This window comes from Physeter macrocephalus, chromosome 6 (assembly GCF_002837175.3).
Source record: "Physeter macrocephalus isolate SW-GA chromosome 6, ASM283717v5, whole genome shotgun sequence".
NCBI lineage: Eukaryota > Metazoa > Chordata > Mammalia > Artiodactyla > Physeteridae > Physeter > Physeter macrocephalus.
The window spans coordinates 60818943-60830977 of NC_041219.1; positions in this window are offsets into that span (position 1 = coordinate 60818943).

The following is a 12035-nucleotide window of genomic DNA, read 5'->3' on the forward strand; positions in this document are numbered from 1 at the left end:
TTTTTTTTTTTTGCGGTACGCGGGCCTCTCACTGCCGTGGCCTCTCCCGTTGCGGAGCACAGGCTCCGGACGCGCAGGCTCAGCGGCCACGGCTCACGGGCCCAGCCGCTCCGCGGCACGTGGGATTTTCACGGACCGGGGCGCGAACCCGCGTCCCCTGCATCGGCAGGCGGACTCCCAACCACTGCGCCACCAGGGAAGCCCCTCGTTTGGTTTTTTAAGTTTCCTCCTTCACTTCTCTCATCATACTACAGACTGTCCTGGAAACCATAAAAAGAAAAAAATCCACCACTATTGGATACCTCAGCCTCACCCACATGTGGAATCTGGGGATTACATAAAGCCCCTGTGTGTTTTGGCATGAAGAAAGCAGCTCATTTGAATACCTGTGACATCAATGGAACAGACACTAATTAGACAGATGGACGGTGGCATTTTTAGTATAACATGCCCTATAAGCCTGCAGAAAAATCACTCGGCCCACCATGATGTTAGTGACTCATGGGTGTTAATAGTGACAGTTCATAACTCTACTGAGAATACAGCCAATTCCTGCTTATCCACAAATAGATTATTACTTTGCCAAGTATTTGCACAGCAATCTGTTCCAGCCTAGGCTACCAGAGTCGGCCCCAGTTTGGGTGGAGCAAGGGCCATATAAGGGAACGTGGACAGCACGGGCAGGAGGAGAGCACAGAGTGAAGGGTAAGGGAGTATTTTTTTACCCCAACATGTGTCTGACTATAGACTAAGGTGAAATGTTAGTCATCTGTGTCACCAGATATTTACTGAGTATTTAACATGGTTGGAAGCCAGTAGAGATTCAAAGCTATAAAATAAGATCGTTAGTTCAGGAATCTTACACTAGGGTTTAGGATACAAACCATAAGCAGAAAAAACGTATGCATCAATGTTCATCAAGATGCTCAAGTGTGCGATGCAACCAGAAGAGAGCAGAGGAGATATTCACTATGCGGATCTGATAGATGAGTCACAGGGCTGAGGGAATTCTCCAGGGAGAAAGAAGAAAGAAAGAGAAGAACTATTTATTAAGTGTCTATCTACTAAAGATGCCACTAATAGCTACCATTTGGGGGCATTTAATAAATGCCAAATGCTTCATCTGCGCTCCCTCATTTAACTTTGCCACCATTGTGTGATCAAGTGAATTGCTATTCCTCTATGATAGTTAACCAAGTGCGGTCTCAGATAAATAATTACCCCCAAGGTCACACAATCTGTAAACAACCAAGCAGAGCTCACATACAGGTTGGTCTGACTCAGAGTTCATGCTTTTTCTCTTTCGTGGTCTGGACTCACTTTTCCGTGCCTTTCCACAGTAGCACCGTGTCATATATGTCATGTGTAACCCCCATGGCCCCTGCCTTCAAGGAGAAGGTCATGGGCACAAGATGGTGGGGGACAAGAAAATGCCAAACCAAGGGGTGATTAATGCCCAAATGCATGGGAGAGATCATCTGTGCTGGGAGAGGAGAGCCTGGGGTGGGGGGGTGATGGTGCCATGGGGAGGGCACCTGATGCCTTCTTACAGCATCAGGTCCCTCTAGCTGTCTCCATGGAGCCCTGCCACTGCCCCCGGACAAATTCTGGTGTAAAAAAAAAAAATCATCAACTGCAACAACAGCCCCTCAAGAGTCTCTTTATCTGATGCTGCACCATGGGGCACCCTGATTATGCTTCAGCAGACACATGGCCCATGGGTGGCCTGACTGGGCCAGTAGATTATGGACATACAACACAGCTGCCATTCCCAAGGCCTAGCCTCCCATCTGAGTGCTGGCAGCTCTCTAGAGACACAGGACATTCCTCATGACTATAACAGGCCTCATGAGTGTCAACATTTGCAGAGTAACTCAAGGGACAACACATGGATGGACTGAACCAAAAAGCGGCCACTTTGGACTTCCCTGGTGGCACACTGGTTAAGAATCTGCCTGCCAATGCAGGGGTCACTGGTTCAAGCCCTGGTCCAGGAAAATCCCACATGTCGCGGAGCAACTAAGCCCGTGTGCCACAACTACTGAGCCTGTGCTCTAGAGCCCGCAAGCCACAACTGTTGGGCCCACGTGCTGCAACTACTGAAGCCCACGCGCCTGGAGCCCGTGCTCCGCAACGAGAAGGCTGCCTACCACAATGAAGAGTAGCCCCCACTCGCTGCAACTAGAGAAAGCCCGCGCAGCAACGAAGACCCAACGCAGCCAAAAATAAACGAATTAAATAAATAAATTTAGTTTAAAAAAAAAAAAAAAAAACTGGCTACTTCCCAGCCTTCACTTTGAAGTCTCTGCCCCAGGAAAGGAGGAGCCATTCAGGGAAAGTGGTGTAACTCCCCAGTGAAAGGCGAGTAATAAACGGCAGGAGTTCAGTAAAGTCTAGCATTTCCGTCTCAGGAGGAAACAAATCCACTCCCTTACCCCTGGACTGTAATTTTCTTCTGTATAATTTTCCAGCAGTCCTCGGCAGGCTTGTGAGTCACCAGCACATAGTCATTAGCTGTGAAAACGACAGTGGGTGCTACTTCGAATCCAGAGGGAAGAGAGCTGGCCAAGAAAAACCCTGGGGATACCGACACGTAAGGGTGTGATGCGAAGAGGAGCCCATGAACTCGACATGATCATGGGCCTACATAAAGAACCAGGACTTCAGTATCCAGGTATCCTGGGAGTCCCAAAGGGTCAGAGATAGCAGGAAAATCCAGGAAGAAGACCAAAAAAAACATGACCCTTAAGGAATCCTTCTACACTGTAGATGGGAATATAAATTGGTGCAGCCACTATGGAAAACAGTATGGAGGATCCTTAAACTAAAAATAGAGCTACCACGTGATCCAGCAAACTACCATATGATCCAGCAATCCCACTCCTAGGCATATATCTGGAGAAAAGCATGGTTCAAAAGGATACATGCACCCCAGCGTTCACTGCAGCACTCTTTACAATAGCCAAGGCATGGAAGCAACCTAAATGTCCATCGACAGATGAATGGAGAAGTGTGGTGTACATCAGGGGTCCCCAATCCCTGGGCCACAGACAGGCACTGGTCCACGGCCTGTTAGGAGCCGGGCCACACAGCAGGAGGTGAGCGGCGGGCGAGAGAGCTAAGCTTCATCTGCAGCTGCCCATTGCTCACATTACCACCTGACCCATTCCCCCCTCCCCATCCATGGAAGAACTGTCTTCCACGAAACTGGTCCCTGGTGCCACAAAGGTTGGGGACCACTGGTGTGTATATATATATATGTATACACATACATACACACACATACACATATATACACACACACACATACACATGACGGACTATTACTCAGCCATAAAAAAGAACGAAATATTGCCTTTGCAGCAAAATAGATGGACCTAGAGATTATCATACTAAGTCAGACAAAAGAGACAAATAGATGATATCACTTATATGTGGAATCTAAAAAAGAATACAAATGAATTTATTTACAAAAACAGAAACAGACTGACGGAAAACAAAATTATGGATAAATCAGTGGGGGGATAAATTAGGAGTACGGGATTAACAGATACATACCACTACATATAAAACAAACAGCAAGGAGTCACTGTATAGCCCAGGGAACTATATTTAATACCTTGTAAAAACCTATAATGAAAAAGAATCTGAAAAAAGTATATAAATATATATAACTGAATCACTTTGCTGTACACTTGACACTAACACACTGTAAATCAACTATCCTTCAATAAAAAAATATTGGTCCTTATGTTTGATACGTAGGTCATGATTGATCTTAGCACGAGAGTTCTGGTAGCTTGATGGGGTTTGGAAGACACACCGAGGTGGAATAAAGGGCAAAAGGAGGTGAGGAAGCAGAGACCGAGAGGTGAGTTTTCAGAGGAGTTTGAATATGCTAGCAGAGGAGGGTGAAGGGAGGATATATTTTTCCAAGATGGAACTATTAGAGTATTATGAGCGGGTTCAGGGGAAGGATCCAGTGGGGATGGGGAATGAGAAGTGATAATGGGGCGGAGGAGCTGATGGACGGACACTAGTAGACATTATGGAGAGAGAGTCTGGAACTGTGCTCTTCATCCAGACTCAAGGTTTTCTCAAGAATCCATAATCAACTGAAATTGTTTTCTTTGATTTCCCTTTTTGACCTGTTCAAGGACGAGAGGCCCAGACTGGCCATCTTTGCCGGCTGCCAGCTAATGCGTTTACCCCCGCAAAAGTGCAGACAAGATTTACTGTGTACAGACAGTCCATAGTGTTTCCTCACCCCCCTACTCACATCTAAATCCTTACGTCAGCTTGAGAACACATGAGCAACCAAGTCACACACGAAATAATTAATCAACATGCAAACTGACGAAATGTTTTTGAGTTATTTTTTAAGAAGGGCAAGAAAGGCAGAAGATGCAGGAGCAAATGGTGGTGTTGATGAAGCAAGGTCCAGAGAAGGCGGGAGGAGGTTGGGTCAGAGGTACCACGTGGGGTTGCCTGTAAGTAGAAGGGGTGCCCTACATTCTGACCCTTAAGGAAACGTAGGGAGGGTGCATAAGGTTGGCAGGGGGTGTGGAGGGGGTGAGGGGTGAACAGAACAGAAAGTTAAAGGGCCGTCTGCTAAGAGTGAAGAGGCCACATATGTAGGAGATGGTGAAAGTTTTAAACTGCTATTGAAGAGAATGGGAGATGGACATGACAGGAGAAAGAAAAGGACTGCTGGATACCCACAGTGACCCAGCTGAGGCTGAGACACAAATGACAGTTTGCACAGCTCTGTGATTTCCTCCCACAGAGTGCTGAGCTGCCCAGGTGTAGAGAGAAAGGAGAGTGGGGCAGGTATTTTGTTGGGTGGGTGCAGAGGAAAGATGGTGGGGGGAGGCAAGGACATCAAGAAGAGAGAAGCTCAGATGATCACAGGACTTGGGAAGGGAAGGGCGAGAGGCAAAGAAGATACCTAGGGTGGGCAGTGTTCTAGTTAGAAGAGAATCCGCTTCAGCTGGCTTAAACAGAGAGCGATACAGACAGCTCAAGTAATCACCTGAGTGGTGCACAGAAACAGCCTCTGGCTGGGCGTCCAGGAATGAGTCGCTCCAACACACCCCAGGACTGGTCCGTCAGAGGGGCCGAGCCTCTGCCGTCATCACAAGGCTTTAGCTCCGAGGCCGCCACCGCAGCTGCCAGCTATACAACTAAACGCCCTCAGCTGTCCTGCTCCCAGGAAGACAGAGGATACTGCTTGACCATCTCTGTATAACTCAGTTTTGAGTCAAAGTCTCTTGGAGATGCATTGAGTTGGTGGAACTAAACCATGTATCTGCCCCTGGAAGCAAGGGAGGCCGAGAACTTAACTGTGTGTGTGTGTGCGTGCGTGTGTTTTTTCTCCCTCCGCATCCCCCCGTTGCAAAGCTGGTATTTGCACCGTGGAGAAAGCGTGCAAGAAATATAGGAAGAGTAGTAGCCACCCACCATAGGGTGTATCAAGGCTGCTGCAGCCTACACGGTGCCTCTGTGCACATTTTTTTCAATGCCCTGCTGGGCCCATGCGACCCTGTGGGCACATGACTGGCAAGGTCTGCCCTTTATAAGAAGACAAAGGTGCTCCTTCTCCCGGGCGACACCGCCCTGCGCCCGGGCACGGCTTCCAGAGCAAAGTAGAGGCTGGGCTTCAGACCCCCTCCATCGCCACCCCAGCCTCCTCAGGTGGCAGATTCTGTGCAGCATGCAAAGGACACGGCTGTTTGTGACACCCTGGGGCGAACTGACTCGGGAGAAGTCTTACAGGAGCCAAGGAGTCTCCACACAGTCAAAGCACGTGTGCAGGTGGGAAGGAGGTTACAGGGGGCCCGAGGGATGGGCGTTCTGGTCATAGCATGAAACACAGGAGTCGGGGAGTTCTCAGTGCCGGAACAGCAAGTTCCTGAGGGAGGTGAAGTGCAGGGGAGCTAAGGAGACCTTGACGCTGAGGAAGCTGTTTGACAGGGCATCCGTGTGGACGTTAAAAAACGGGCTGGAGGAAGAAGAGGGGAATCAGATTCCACAGTCTCTGTGACAGAGTTACAGGGAGACAGTGGGGGACAGCAACCAGCAGTGGCCTCAACAGGAAGGACTTCACGCAAGGGCAGAAGCTGCAGCTTCTGGGAGCAAACAAAGCAACACAAAAATCCCAGCTTTCCTCTCCTCGCCCCCTACGCGTTCATTTTAGCAAATACTTAGTGAATTTCCACGTCTTAGTCAGCTCCGGCCGCCATAACAAAATACCACAGACTGGGTGGCTTAAACAACAGAAATTTACTACTTACAGTTCTGGAGGTCCGGCTGCAAGTCCAAGATCAAGGAGCCAGCGTGGTCAGGTTCCGGAGAGAGCCCCACTCCTGGCTTGCAGACGCCTGCCTTCTCCCTGCTTCCTTTCATGGTGGAGGGAGAGGGGAGAGGTTCTCAGGTGTCTCTTCTTATAAGGACACTAATCCCCTCCCCTCACCTTCATGACCTCATCTAACCCTGATCAACTCTGAAAGATCCCACCTCCTAATACCATTATACTGGGGGTTAGGGCTTCAGTATATCAATTTGTGGGGGGGACACAACTCAGTCCACAGTACTCCACTACTTGTGAACAAAGTCCCTATCCTCATGGAGTTTACATACTCATGGAGGAAGGCAGACAATAAACAAAAAAATAAATAAATATATATTTTGTTAGGGTAATAGTGCTATAAAAAAGTTAGTTCAGTGGGGAGAGGGAGAGCCAGGGCGTTACAGTGTATAGAGCAGATATGGAAGAAGAAGGGAGTGAGATGTCGAGTATCTGGTGGAAGAGCATTATAACCTGTGGGAGCAGCAAGTGCAAAGGTCCTGAGGCAGGACCAGGTTTGACTCAATGGAGAGGAGAGAGGGAAAAAGAGGACAATGATAGGGTTTATTGTTGTTGGAGTATAATGGGGGCAAACCACAAAGGGACACTGTAAGGACTTCAGCTTTTACTCTGAGTGAGCTGGAAAGCCACCATAGGTTAATGAGGAGAAAAGTGACACAATCCAGAAATGGGAGAATGGACAACCTACAGTGGAGAAAGTTACATGTGTAATGTTCCTCAGAGGAAAGGCAGGTTGCAAGGAAGAGAGGGGGTGGAGGAAGAGTGGGGGGGTGAGGGGGCTGAGCACCCAGAGGTGAGGGTTCACAGGGTCCAGTGGAGTCAGAGGTGGGGAGGCACGGGTGAGGGAGCACAGGGCAGCAGAGACATGAGAGAGAGGGCAGAGGTGGAAAGATGCCTGGGATATCCAGGATTAAAGGAGTGAGAGGCAGCACCAGACTGAGATGCTTTGAGGCAGGATGGGGCCAGGAATAGGAGCCCCAGGGAGATACCCGGGGTCTGCAGAGGGCAGAAAGGACTGCCCTATGGAGATGGGTTCTGGTCAAGGGCTGTGGTAGAACGTGGGAGCCACCAGGAGCAGTTCGCACAAGGCTTCAGGATGTTTGGGGGGATATGGGGAGCGGGGAGGCCTCCCAAATGTGCAGAATGGTGCCCTCGGTCGCAGGAGGAGTGCAAGAGATCGTCTGGCCAAGATCTATCTCGTGGTAAATTTGGGGAGGTGGGAAACAGGAAAAAAGGAAACCTGGAAAGCTGTTCAGCCCAGGAAAACCACCCCCCCACCCCGTGATGACTGGTGAGCAGCGAGGAAGAGCTCGGGGGAGAGAGATGCTGAGCCAGGAAGGGAAAGGGGGAAGTGAAAGGCTGCAACCTGGGACACTTCCTCCTCGCCGGCTTCGCCCTCCCGGTGACCTGGGCCAGCCGGGGACGCGCAGGGAGGAGGCCAGGGATTGTGGAGGAGAAAAGCCAGAGTTGATCTAATCAAGGACCACTCTCCAGAGCTTCATTTGCAATTCAGTTGTTCCTTTGGCAAAAGGCCTCGTGCAGCTGTTCCGCCCAGAGAGCCTCAGCCAGGTGAACTGGGGGTGCGGGATGCCTCCCAGCTGCCGGCCTGATGGCTGCAGAACGAAGCTACCCCCAACAGCTTTCCTAACTCCAGGTTCTCGGGCCAAGTTGCACTGGACAGCCGGTGAGGGAGGAGGCCCCGGCTCAAGCAGGGAGCTCTGGCTCACCTTTCCTTTCCTGGTTGAAACAAGACACAGAGCGCTCTCTGATCTGAGCCCTCTGTCAGTTCTGGAAGGGCTGGGTTTGTCACAACTCCAAAAAAGAGCAGGAGGTTACCTAGCTGTGGATGAGTAATAATTGGGCATTCGTCTAACAGCAACTGTACTCATGAATAATTAAATTTTTTATTACAATCGAGTGAGAAGCACTCTGCCCACATGGTCTGTCAGCTGCCAGGGGAAATGCAGGTAACGAAAGAGTACCTTCCGGGTCCTGAAATCCTAGTCACTGTTGTGTTTAAGACGGTTGGGATCTTAGGAAAAGTTATAAGGGAAGCAGACCCAAACACTCTCTTCCTTTCTACTCCTTTTCAGGATCTAATAAGATAAATCAGCTGGAACAGGACTTGGGTATGCAAATGGCTGAAATAGCTGGAAGTGAAAACCAGGAGGCAACAGAGATAAAGAGAAATAGGTAATAACTCAGCTCTACAAATACTGTTGTATCATAGCCAATGAGGAAGACTTGGATGATGGTGGAGAGGGCACAGCTGGAGTATAATGGGAGACATACTGAACTCTGGAGTCAGAACACCCCAGTTCTCACTCGGCTACTTCTTGCCTGTGACCTCGGGCAAACTCACTGAACCACCACAAACCTCCCTTTCTGTATCTATAAAATGGGGATAATACTACTTACTCCTCGTGTTATCCTGAGGGGTTAACAAGGTAGTGTTAATGGGAGTATTTGGTGATTATAAAGACAGCAAATGCAAGTAATTAGCTTAAAAACCAGAATTAAAGGCAGCTGAGTGCAATCAGCATAAGAGATGGGATAAGCTGAGTGAATCAGGATTCAGAAATAATGGAAAAGAAAATCTGGGGCTTCCCTGGTGGCGCAGTGGTTAAGAGTCCGCCTGCCGATGCAGGGAACGCGGGTTCGTGCCCCGGTCCGGGAAGATCCCACTTGCCGCGGAGCGGCTGGGCCCGTGAGCCATGGTCGCCGAGCCTTGGTGGCGCAGTGGTTAAGAGTCCGCCTGCCGATGCAGGGAACGCGGGTTCGTGCCCCGGTCCGGGAAGATCCCACTTGCCGCGGAGCGGCTGGGCCCGTGAGCCATGGTCGCTGAGCCTGTGCGTCCGGAGCCTGTGCTCCGCAACGGGAGAGGCCACAACAGTGAGAGGCCCACGTACCACACACACACACACACACACACAAAATGTATAAAAGCTGAACACTGACTATACGTGATCTCCTTTAATCCTCACAACACAGAATGAAACTAAGGCTCGGAGGGGCTTAGGTAACAAAACCAAGGTCCCAAGTTTACCAATGCATAGAGCCACGATAAGAAGCTTATTTATCTCTTAAAAGCCATCAAGGGCTTTCCTGGTGGCGCAGTGGTTGAGAGTCCGCCTGCCGTTGCAGGGGACACGGGTTCGTGCCCCGGTCCGGGAGGATCCCACATGCCGCGGAGCGGCTGGGCCCGTGAGCCGTGGCCGCTGAAACATTCAATACCCTGTTCTCCTTCTTCGCTGTTCATGTGCAGATGCACCGTCTACATTTAACATGGTCCCTTTCCCTTATAACCTACTAGGAGAGTTGAGAGTGCAACAGAGTAATTCCGCAAGTATTTGTTGGGTTCCTTTGTTCAAAGCGCTGGGGATCCGTGAAGGAGAGAGATGAAGCCCTGTCCCTGGGAGCAGCTATGAGGCGAGGGCCACGTGTGTGGCATAGACCCAGTGCTGGAGACCTTGCCGGCCCCTCACTGGCTCTTGGTGGTGAACGCTTATTGCTAGTAGGTGTCCATGGATGCAGCTACCACCCAAGCAGCCCCCACCAGACTTGAGCGTCCAGAAACTGGCAGACAGTGGGCAGGCCAGCATGGAAATGGACAGAACAGGGATGTGAAGTCCAGTTCTGGCTTCACCATTACTAGGCCTGTGACCTCCTGTCCGCCCCTCACCCGCTAAAATCAGTTGCCGTGTTTGTAAATGGGGATATTGTTGAGTAGAGAGGGGCTGGTGAGACATAGTCCAAAAGGGCCTGGGAAATAATACTAAATAAAAGTTCACTTTTATTATCACTTTATGTTTCTGCTCATCAAACCCAGGACAGTTTGTGTTCTCAGCCATCTGTGGGCCTTCATCAAATACAACCTTCAAATATTCCAAACTGCTCCCCTGTAGCAGGAGGGAGTGTCTACTCCACGGGGAGTGGTTGCAGAAGGGCCAGAAATATGAGGCATCTTTCCAGGCCAGCTCCTTCCTTCCACCTCTTCTTGGGCATAGATCCATGTAACACAAGCTGAAGTTTGGGTGGTTGTAATTAACAGAGTCAGGGGGGAAGAGGAGGAATTTCTAAAACTTTTGTTAGCAATGCTGAAGTATATACAATGAAATACTACTCAGCCATAAAAAAGAATGAAATAATGCCATTTACAGCAACATGGATGCAACTAGAGATTATCATACTAAGTGAAGTAAGTCAGAAAGAGAAAGACAAATACCATATGATATCACTTGTATGCAGAATCTAAAATATGACACAAATGATCCGATCTACAAAACAGAAGCAGACTCATGGACATAGAGAACAGACTAGTGGTTGCCAAGGGGGAGGGGGTTGGGGGAGGGATGGAGTGGAAGGTTGGGATTAGCAGATGTAAGCGATTATACATAGAATGGATAAACAACAAGGTCCTACTGTATAGCACAGAGAACTATATTCAGTATTCTACAATAAACCATAGTGGAAAAGAAAAAGAATATAAAGAATAAGATACACTACCAAATGTAAAATAGATAGCTAGTGGGAAGCGGCCGCATAGCACAGGGAGATCAGCTCGGTGCTTTGCGACCACCTAGAGGGGTGGGATAGGGAGGGTGGGAGGGAGGGAGACGCAAGAGGGAGGGGATATGGGGATATATGTATAGCTGATTCACTTTGTTATATAGCAGCAACTAACACACCATTGTAAAGCAATTATACTCCAATAAAGATGTTAAAAAATATATATATATAATGTAAAGAATATAAAAAACATGTATATACGTATAACTGAGTCACTTTGCTGTACAGCAGAAATTAACACAACATTATAAATCAACTATACTTCAATTTAAAAAAAGAAAGAAATGCTGAAGTATTTAGCTACACTCCTCTGACACCCAGGAGCTGCCATCTTCCTGTGACTCTGCCCTGACTCTGTGTCTGAACGACTGTGTTTGACCACTGAGCTCCACGGCTCGGGAACGATGCCTCATCTCACAGAATAACAAAGCAGCTGCCGTCCCACCGTCTGAATGGGCCTGGACATCTGGCTGGTGTCGCTCCCAAGGGCTCCATCCTGAGCAATCCTCAAGCAAAATACTCCAGTCCAACCTTCCACGTGGACTCAGGCCAGCTTCTCTACAACTCCCACTGGTCCAATAGATACACCACATTTCTTTCAGACCTTCAGAAAATACAAGCGGCCCAAAGAAAGGAACAGGTACCTCTACTCTCCCTTGCAAATCCTCCTCCTAATCTACCCCACAGAGATGTTCTAGTCTGTCTCCTGACTTGTTTTGAAAAGTCAGGTCCTCTGACTCACATCTTGATCGATTATAAAGACTTTCCCCAGGGCACTGCTTTTCCTGGGCCCCCTCATCTGATGCCCTGGGAGTCACATAATCCTCCTATCAGTGCAGTATCCAGCCCATGGACACTACAGAAAACTCGAGGCAGAGGCTAACGTAAGTGACTGTGAACATCGAAGAAAGACAGCTGTGGCTGCTTCTCAATGCTTATTAGGGACAAAATAAAACCCACCATGACAAACTTTCCTTTTCCCAGTGGTGGGTTCACGTGGCTCAATCTAGGCAACAGCTTATAGCTTTAGCTTCTCTCCAAAATTATCTGTGCAAACGTGTCAGCGTTGCGCTAAAGGTAGAGGTATACTCTATGGACG